At 37.6% G+C, this 11,201-nt stretch overlaps 1 protein-coding gene across 1 annotated transcript in view; it reads left to right on the top strand.

Annotated features, from left to right (window-relative positions):
• Positions 1 to 628: 628 nt before the first annotated feature.
• The window catches only part of LOC126092919 (WD repeat and FYVE domain-containing protein 3), a 327,125-nt gene continuing 316,552 nt past the window's right edge, over positions 629 to 11,201 (top strand). Inside the window, exon 1 of the mRNA XM_049908653.1 lies at positions 629 to 859. The gene's annotated coding sequence lies outside the window, so the exon portion shown is untranslated. The remainder of the gene's footprint in view (positions 860 to 11,201) is intronic.

Raw genomic sequence — 11,201 nt, 5'->3', positions numbered from 1 at the left:
AATGTATTAGTGTTTAAAATAAATTTTAATAGATTCAGTAATGAACCCTGTAGGATACTGAAGCATATCGGTCATTTAAAATTCAAGTGTACACGCAAAGAAGGGAACAATAGAGTTCGCCCGCCTGATAATCGGCAATTTGCCGTCAACGCGCTTATATTTGCCTCTGCATATATGATTATGCACTCCTTGAGCACTTTTGCCGAAACCTCCAACTCCGACTTCCAGGTTTGCGCGCATGTCGTTCCTGCACAAAGTTACAATCCCCAAGCTACGATCGGTCTGCGCCGATGTGGTGTGCGCAGACGTTTACACAGACAGATAGTTGCGTATGGACCGGTCTTTACGCACTGGGGCTTTTCAACGCGTACGGAAACGTCACCTATAGACATAACTGGGTAGGCAACATTTAATTTCTAGTGTACCGCCCTCAGCTTCAATAATGTCACTGGTCAGAGACATTTTTGTTACAAAAAAGTATACCCTAATGACGTATCTGAGACCGAGTAGCAAGGGTTTTTATCTGTGATGAAAATATTTAGTCGATGAAAATCAAGATGGCTAACATCAGCTGTTTAGCTGTTCAGGGGGCGGGATGGCATTATAAGAAATGACAATATGTAAAGTTCCATACTCATGTTGATATTATTTAACGTTTTTACCATACTGCTACTTTTCGTATGGCCGACAGATGACAATATTGGTGTCAACTGTCAGTGATGTCAGTTTCAGTGGCGGTGTAGGTTATTTTCGTGTAATGTCAGTGAGAATGAACGTCAAAACTGTTTGTTGTAAACAGAAAACAGTGTCCTAATCAATGGATGTATAATGAAGATTACTTGAAAAGAGGAGCTGTTTGGTGAGTTGTGCAATATTAGTGCTTTCAGTGTAAGGCGCTCCCTTTTTCAGAGAATAAATAATGTAGCCTTTCAAACCTGAAGTCGCCGCTCACCAGTCATACTGGACTGGATTGCTGTCATTATTGATCAGTTACAAGTTTAGAAGAGATCAGTTTATTTTGGAGGTTCCGTGTAAGACATATGACTCAGTAATTCTCAAGTTTCTGCATCCACCTTAACATTATTTAACCAAAGAGAAAAAGAGCCAGACACTGAATCGAATGCATTGCGCGCAGATTTTGTGTTTTCGTGTATCACGTTATTTTACATTCAATTGGAAAATATTTTTCCCGAACAGTACCTCTACATTTGTGTGAACATTTTGACGTATTATCAAGTTGTAGTCGCAATCCTTTTCAATATCGGCACGAGAATCACACACCATTTTAAGTGCCCTTTTTTTCAAAAATTGTTTGTCATTGGAAACAAAAACTGGAAAAACTGACTTTGCTGTTATCACTACCCCATTTCGTCTGACTGATCGACGTGTGCACTAGCTATTTATGCAATGCTCCTGGCCAACAAATCTCTATGATAAAAATGGTGTAGGTAAGATGAAAATGGGTGTAAACCATTCATCATGCCGCATCTTTGGTGCTCCATGTCTTGTTTACATTTCGAAGAACCTGTGCATTAACATGTTTTATGGCATTTAACTCCATTACTTTGTTGATACACCCATGACTCATTACATTAAGTTATAAGTATATGAACTTTGCTGGTGAAATAATTTTTGTAGCTATTCATCAGTAAAGTAGTTGAAAATTATCTTGCTCTGTGTGCAGGTGTATAAATGTGTAGTTTTTAGCAGCAATACATTAAAAAACTGGGTTATTTCGGAAATCAGCCTTATGCAAACACAAGTAGTTTTTTAAATCACAAACACGAAAGAATGAGAAGAGGAGCTTCAAACCTTAGTAAAATGTGTAGAACAATACATTAGTTGTACAGATGCCCATTATTTTAAATTAATTTTAACATTATTCTTTTGGGCATACACCCTACTGTTGGGATGATGGAGCTCTCCATTCTTGTCAATCACTAGGTATCCTCATTTCAGCTTAACTGGTGCATCCTAAATCATGAATAATTTGCATTATGTACTCATAGCTGTAATTCTTTCCGTACAGTATGCATTTTCTTAGAGTCTTCAGCAATGATTCACTTGGTAATATGCACCTAACCATCGTTCCCTTCGATTCACGTGGTTGGGGCATTTTCCCCCTCATTATCTTATTTAATATATTCATAACTTCCTTGTCCAATTCATTTTTTTTTTTCTCAAGGTTTATGCTTTTGGGTATCGGCAGCTATGACTGCTTCCATCAGTATTGTCAGGAACTAAGACTGACTATTGTGCAACTGGCAAGGACCTCACTTTTATGACCGGATAACAGCATTTGATTGACGATTATCTCAGGATCTTGTGCAGAATCCTGGTGTCTTAACTATGAGAATGATCTTAACTGTGACTGGCATTGATAAATAAAAGCTTGTTTATTTTCCCAACCTTTACCCTATTATCTCCTATGGGGTCATACTTTCGAGTAGCCAGTGCAGTAGCAAAGGATATTTGCAATGCAAATAAAGTTAAATAAAGTCTCCCAAAATTCTAACTCTGTCATCCTTGCGTATATAGCCTATTCCACAAGGGATTTGTGGTGTGAAAGAAAGACTCCAACTCAAGAAACTGCAGCAGTCATTCAGTGAACATGCGACAGGAAAGCAATTTTTGCTTTGATAACATCTTTTAACCATTGTCCATGTAAAGCTCCAAAATTTGAGAGAGAAAACTTATATTTTCACATTCAAGTTGAAATGTTTTCTTGTGAGACACTAATTTTATTCTGTGCAGCAATTCCTGACGGAGTTAATGTGCTGCTCATTTCTATACACTATAGCAAATCTTCAGTTTTCTTGCATGAGTACGAAGTGTTTCATAATGGAGTCTTTGGGAAAATATTTCTTAGTGAATTTGCCATGTCAGATTTGTGTAAATCCTAAGCTTTTAGGAACTGCTTCCAGCAGTGTCATCAAGGGCTAAGTCTGGCTCATTAAACTGGTAAGGCTCTCACTTTTATGCCCAGAGTATGGCATCTGATTGGCCACATTATGTCATGATCACTGACGAGATGGTGAGGTGCCAACCTCTGCATCCATAAACTAAAAGTGGATACTTCCATGCTACCAGTGTATCTTAATGTCCGCCACTTTCCCAACAACTCATAGTACGAGCCAGATTCATCATCTGTTGGAACATAATTGTATGTTTATTCACTCAACATATAGCGGAGGTGCTGAGTCGCAGATAGGCATGACAAAAAGTATGTCACAAATAAGCTTTCGGCCAACAAGGCCTTTGTTAAAACCACACACACACACACACACACACACACACACACACACACACACACACACACACACACCAAATGCAAATGCAACTCACACATGACTTCAGCTGCCAGAGACTGCAAGCGTGTGTGTGTGTGTGTGTGTGTGTGTGTGTGTGTGTGTGTGTGTGTGTGTGTGTGTGTGTGTGTGTAGCTACTTTCAGTTTCATAATATTGTTACATTCCATCGTGGTTTTTCTGTTGTTCAACTGTGTGTACTCTGTCTGTCATAATTGCTACCATACACACAAGGAATATTATGAATCCCTAGTGATCTCAGGCTGAGATTATCTTTAACAGGTTGCAACATTTCTTTAATTTTTCTGGGTGGCCAGGAGATCCCTTCCCTGGTTAAGTGTGTGCCAATCTTCCTCCTTGTTGTAGTGTAGAATGGAAGCTATGCTGTGTGTTCGTCCTCCTACCGTGGGTTGGCAGCACATATCTCACATTATTTTATTTTTTCCCAGATATTCCCACAATTAAATAGAATTTGTCAAGATAATACACTACAGTGCAAATCAGTAGGTCAAAATATATAACATACAGCATACATAACATGCTTTATGAGGATAAGACAGTGGTCTGCTGTGGCCTTTAATAAGGAACCATCCTGTCATTTGCCTGTGTGGTTTAGAAAGCTCATGAGTAAACTCTACTAGACAGAGCACCTGATCAGTGTCTTAACTGCTGCACTGCCTCATTTGGTTAGTCCCAACCGTATACCAACTTTTGCTCATGTTTCTCTGGTACCCGTTGGGACTATCAACAGATGGGGTTTCACTAGGCATGGCCTACACCTAAACAGAACTGGGAAGGGAAGTTTGGTACAGCTGATTCATAAACGTGTGTTGTCATCAAGTTCCCCTGCCTAAAGAGTATCTCCAGCAGTTTAAAAAGTACTGAAAAAATCATTCACAAGACAGATTTTAACATTGTAAATATCACACATACCACACGTCACAAAGAAAAAGAATCAATTGAAAAGAGTAACATGGGACATTTCACAGACGTAACAATCCTCCATCAGAACATGCAATCAATAAAAAATAAGATACAACTATTAGAAATTGAGCTGCAATGTTTGAACTGCACAGTAGTTTGTATTACTGAGCATTGGTGTAGAGACACAGAAATCCAACATGTAGTATTATCATTGTATGAAAGGGCAAACCGTTACTGCAGAACTACTTCAAGGGGTGGAGGATCATGCATTTATATCAGAAAACAAATGTGGTTCGAATCGAGACATGACCTTAATACGGTAACTGAAGACAAACACTTTGAAATATCAGCTACTTATAGGTCTCCCAGCTGTAGTGTGGACACTTTTTCCAATAAATTAACAGAAGTTCTAGATAAAGTCTCAAGTAACATAATTCTGTGGGGGGACATGAACATAAACATCAACACTCATATCATGAATAAATCCAGCAGCACCCTCATAAATATACTTCTAAGTTTTGGCATGTCCGTAGTGGTCAATAGTGCAACAAGAGTTACTGCAATGGGCAGGGAGATATGTGATGTAGCTGTAAAGGATCTCAGACTATGATACCATCTCTGTCAAATAACAATAGTAAAATCAGGCGTTGAATTATTCCCTAAACTGCAAGCCTACAAACGGCATGTATCAGAAATCAAAATAAAAGATTTTTCAAAAGGACTAGCAAAACAAAGCTGGGATGAAGTGTATGAGTAAACCAATGTGAATATGAAATTCTCTAAGTTCTCCATGTTATTTAAATTAAACTTTGAAGAAGCATTTCCAAAAGTATGCACGTCTATATCACCATCTCATGAAAACAGATGGACAACAGCAAGTATTAAGAAGTCTGCAGAGAAGTTACAGCAAAAATTCCCCAAAACAAAGATAACACCTGTAAATGATGTTGCACTAAATACAATGATGTTACTCCCAACCACGGAGAATGAGTCAGTCAAACTGTTCAAAAACTAAAAAATAAAAAGTCAGTAGGCTTAGAAGAAGTACCAACATGTGTACTGAAACAATTCATAGAGATTATACAAGGCCCCTTAAGAAATATATTAAATGAATCCTTCACATCAGGGATATTTCCAGAGCAGTTAGAACAGGGAAAAGTTGTACCTTTGCTTAAGGAAGGTAATGCAGAAGACATTGAAAATTACCAGCCCATTTCCCTGCTGTCACCATTCTCAAAAATAATAGAAACAATTATGAAAGACAGATTAATGAATTACCTGAAAAAAATACAATCTTTTAAGTGAATCACAATGTGGTTTCTGAATTGGCAAAAATACGGACTCGGCCATGGTACAATTCACAGAAGATGTGCTTGATGCTCTTAACAAAGATGAGTGTGTCACAGACATATTTTTGGATCTTTCTAAGACCAATAAAATAGAAGCATTAGGAAAAAGATGGGTAGCTGACAGGTTTCGATCATACCTATCAGATAGGGTACAAATAGTAGAGATAACACACACTTCAAATAGATCTAAACATTTACTGAAACGCTTATCAGAACAAAAATACATTAATATAGGGGTTCCACAAGGTAGCATATTAGAACCAATACTATTTCTGATGTACATCAATGACTTCCCCAGTAATGTTATGGCCAAAAAATTCTCTTCGCTGATGACAACAATATTATAGTCACTGAAAAAACAAGAGAACTCCTTGCAGAGAAAGTAAATGAAACTCTCAAGGAAGTTTACGATTGGTCAATGAGCAATAAAGTGACATTGAACATAAATAAAACGAATGCCATTAATTTCAGTTTGAAGAGGGAAAATGACAGTGTTAACTTAAATGTAGATGGCACTTCTACAGACTGTGTAACAAATGCAAAATTTCTAGGAATGAATGTTGATTCTCAGTTGAAGTGGTGTGAACACAGTAAGGTAAGCCTACTTGCAAACAGAATGTCATCAGCATGTTATGCCCTTAGAATCCTATTATCAGTGTGTAACATGCAGTGTCTTTTAGTTGCATACTGTTCATATGTACACTCAATTCTTAGCTATGGCATTCCTTTTTCAGTGAACAAATGCACAATTTTCAAAAATAATAGTCAAGCTCGTTGTAAAGATCTGTTTAAAACACTGGGGATTTTAACTGTTCCATGTGAATACATTTGTCAGTCAGTTGTACACATCAAAAATAACATTAGTAATTACTGTACAAACAGCTCTGTCCATGACCATAAACAAGAGTTACACTCAACTTACATTTACCAAGAAAAAAATAAACATAAAACTTGAAACAGCATTTTCTACCAAGGAATAAAACTGTACAATAAATTACCAAAAGAGATTAAAGAAATTGCAAAAATACACTTATTTATAAAGGCAGTTAAAAAGTACCTATTATGCAATATATTTTATACATTGGAGGATTACATAGATAAAACAGAGTAGGGGTTTGGTAAAAAAAAGTTACACAAATAAATAATAATAATAATGATTATAAAACATCCAACATTCCACATAACTCCTTGACACTATGTTTTTCCTTCTTTTTTTCCTTTTCTAGAAAAACTTACCCCCAAACTCTGTTCCTCTTTCTGAGTTCAACATCTCATAGAGGAATGCTGACTCAGTTTTTCAGGGTAGCAGATGGGGAAGTTGTAGTACAGAAAATGGCCCAGAGATCAGCTGTGTGTGTGTGTGTGTGTGTGTGTGTGTGTGTGTGTGTGTGTGTGCGTGCGCGCGCGTAGTGAGTGAAGTGTTATGAAACAATGTGTGTATAGCATGTGCAGTGACTGATAGTGAGATGTGAGTGAACAGTGTGGCATTACATTATCTAATAAGTTATTTGTAAAAAAAAGTATTGTATATCAGGAGTAAATCTAAGGATTGTCTCTAACTAGAAGTCTGTATATGTACTTGTATAGGAATTAGCTTATTTTAAATTGGTCTAAACTTGCAAATATTTGACATGTCCTATATTCTTGTAAAAAGGAGATCTGTGGATGAATAAAGCTACTACTACTACTACTACTACTACTACTACTACTACTAAAACTACTGCAATGTTCCTCGGTTCACAAACAATCTGTTCCAGGTAGCTTGTAATTTAAAATACAGTGGGAGCAGACAGCCAGTAAGATTTAAATATTGAAATATTGGCTCCTTTGGTGTTAATTAATTTTGCAGAATTTGACATCTACATTGAAGTTGCACATTACAATTATTTTCATGTAATAGAATTTACCAATTTATTACCAACAAAAAGGTATAGTTTGCCAGTGATACTTATATTTTTCTCATTTTACTCCCAAAAATGACATAATACTTAGTGAAACATTTTACTTCCACAGATGACATAATACTGAGTGAGGCACTATGTTACTATAATTAATAGTTTTTAATAGTAGGCTATTAATAATGTAACTTGAACTCTTTTAGCATCTCACTGTTGAGAAGACTTATTAGTTAGTTACAGTTTTATGTTTTGTTTGCACTATTCTCTTTTTCATAGTGAGGAAAAGAGAAGAGATATGGCCTTTTAATTAATAGTATGGGTTGGTTAGTTGTTCCCCAGATAATTTGTACAATAAATGGGAATGATGTGGAATGAGTCATTATACACTCTTATTGCAAATTAATTTGTAAATATGGCTTCATGCTGAACATTTATAACTTTTTTTATTTTTGTTTTTATTATTTTTTTACTATTGAATGTTGAGATGTGAGTTAGTAATTGCTGCCCACTAACTTTTGTGTGTTACAATGACAGAAATTCTTCTGTGGAAGAGGAGTAGTTCTCGTGGAGGAACTTCTTCAGTTTCTTTCCAAATTTTCCTTTGCTGTGCGTCAGACATTTTATTTCACTGGATAAGGGATCAAAAAATTTACTTTCATCAGTATGCTCTTCTTTTATGCTAAAGACAACATTATTGTGGAGTCTTGAATGTCATTTTTTTCTTCTGGTATTGTAATAATGTACATCATTGTTTAGTTCAGCAGTGGACTATTTACAAAAGACTTTATGAGGTTATAAATGTGCTGTGAAGCAATAGTCAGATTGCCCAACTCTCTTAAACAGATATCTACAAAATGATCATGGATGAGCATGGCATATTATTCTTACAGCACATTTTATAGGGAAGAAGATTCTCTTTCTTAAAGATGTGTTACCACAGGAACAAAGATTGAAATATGGCCTGTCATCAACATTAAAGTTGTTAGAGGTGCAAAAAAATGAGCACATTGTGCATTTTAGGTACTACCACTTCCTGAATGTTGTTCCAAGAAGTCCCCAAAATGTACTTTTGTGGCAGTAGAATCATTCTGCAGTCTTTAGTTATGTATAGAATCTGATATGGATTCCATCACTCCATGGATTTTGTTCAATTTTAGCTATTTCAGCTGTTTCTCAGATCAACTGACACTAGTCTCTGGTGCATGCAGTGTGGTGTAGTTGTTAGCACCACTGGCTAATGTGCTGCGGGTCACCGGTTCAGATCTGACCACCAGCCGTTATCTGTTATTTAGTATTTGTTGTTACTGGAATGTACTTGAAATAGCGTATGTTTATGGTGTTTGTGTACCTGTAATATTCTATGGTTGTATAAATACTAACTAGCACTCTGGAATGTTTGGTTTTTGTAGAGATAGTTGCATTCTCTATCCAGTAGATCAGTTCTATTCTGCCTGTTTGTTGGTGTCAGTGATAAATGTGATTTCAGTTCTAAGAGTTATGCTTAGCTGAAAACCCTGCCTTCACATTTAGACTTGATTGTGAGTTTGGTGTGTCATTGTTTGGTGGAGACATGGACCTGAAAACATGTACATGACTGTAGTTCCAATTAGTCAACATAAAAGTCATCACCTTCATGGACTGGAAGTGGAATACAAGTAGTACATCATTGCTAAGATTCGTAGATTCAAGAAATGTGGACTCCCAAGTAGCAGTAAGTCACCTGCACATCAGGCAAGATTCATCTAATGAAATGAAAGGATTTGACCGAGTCTCCAAATACGACAATTGGGGTAACATGATGTCGTTGCCAATTGCGTGCTTTCACTTGGATGGCACAGTCCGGTGACAGTTTGAAAATGACAAAGAGAAGCTCAATAGCTAGGACAAATTTCAGGCTGAATTGAAGAAAACATTTACTGATGATCAACAGCAAGTCCACTTAGCACAATGACAGAGGAACAGGGCCCAACGTCATAGTGAGACAGCAGTCATAAATACAGGAAGTTTTAGCTCTTTGCAGCATTATAAATGCAAATGTGACAGAAGCTGACAAAATCTCACATTTGATGGAAGAGTTGCCGAAGACATGTAGCAAGCTCTTCTGATGTACGATGTCACAACAACAGAATAATTCATCAGATGGTCCCAGCACATTGAGGAAATGCAGCAGAAGAGAGTCGGACGTAAGAAGCGTGATCGGCTCCCAGATGTGGTCTCTAAGACATTTGTGATAGATGACCACAAGTCAGAGCACAGGAGAGAAGATACAACAGGTGTGTGGCAGCCAGAAATGTTGGATTGAGTACACAAGAGACAGCAGCCATGATTATTGACCCCCATATGTCAGGAGGTAGAGGACAACATTGAACAGGTGTCTTGATCTTTGGCACTAGTTAAACACATCATGAAAAATGAAATTCAGCCAGCTCGCCATTATGCCATTGCTGCCAAATGACAACCCAGCATCTGACCAAGCTAGGTACAACCAACTCCTCCACCAAAACCTTATAGAATAACAGATATTTGGAGGACAGAGGACAATACACCAATTTGTTTTCACTGTGGGCACCCTTGATACATTGTACACTACTACAGAGAGAGAACATTCAACAATTATTTTGCTGCAAGACGTCAACCGTCTCAATAGTCCTATTCAAGCCAGTCAACTGCAGATAATATAGTTGAACTCTGGGTCAAAGCTCGTCACTGTACCCTGGACAATGTTACTTACCAGCATGCCGTAGCCATTCCTCATCATCTTACCAAGATACCATCTTCTCGCCTAGTTGATGAATTCAGGAAAACTGAGACGACTGTCTATGAAGGTGAGGGCACCATAGCTGAAAAACTTCCAAGAATGACAGTTATCAATATGACAGGAAAACTCATTGACATCCTCATCAATGAGCAACTGGTCCAGGCACTAGTTGCCTCAGGCAGTTCTTTTTCTCTAATATCAAATGCTGTATCATTGCCAGCTAAAGAAGACTATGTTATGTGATAGAAAAGTGATTGTGCTGAAGGTCGCAAATACGAAATATCCCTAGCAAACAAGAACATGTATTGTGAAATAACTATCGGTGATACAAAAGAGCCCTCCAAATTTATCATTTTAACAGAGTGTAGTCATTATGTTATTCTCAGGTGGGGCTTCTTGCAGGCATCACAAGCAATCACAGACGGTGGAAGATCAGAGCTTCATATTCACAAAGCTGTTTCAATGAGCACATATAACAAAGATTGGTTGGGCCATCTGTTTGCCTTTGAAGACATTGTTATACCACTATCATAATTGAGATGAATTCCAGTTGTCAGTTGAGATGCACAGCTATAGTGCAAAGATTTTGCCTATCGCAAAGAGGGGTGTCCATAGGGACAGTCAAACCAATCTAGGAACAGAGTTTTAGTGCACTACAGACAATGCAAGGGAGGAAGCTACTATTGAATTGACCAAGGAACAATGTGGATGAGTAATAGCCATTTTTCATCAATTTTTGGATACTTTTGAATCCAGGATGGAAGAAAGACAGACCAGGCGGGCAGTGATAAACCAGATTAACACTGGGGATTGTCCACCAGTTAACCAGTGCTCATATAAAGTCACTGGCTGAACAATGATTAATCTGGTAGGAAGTGGCGAGGCTGCTGCAAGGTGATGACATTGAACCTTCAGCGAGTCCTTGGTCCTCTCCTGGAGTCCTTGAGGAGGAGGAGGAGGAAGAG

This window comes from Schistocerca cancellata, chromosome 1 (genome assembly GCF_023864275.1).
Source record: "Schistocerca cancellata isolate TAMUIC-IGC-003103 chromosome 1, iqSchCanc2.1, whole genome shotgun sequence".
Taxonomy (NCBI): domain Eukaryota; kingdom Metazoa; phylum Arthropoda; class Insecta; order Orthoptera; family Acrididae; genus Schistocerca; species Schistocerca cancellata.
This window is presented reverse-complemented; position numbering and strand designations above follow the sequence as displayed.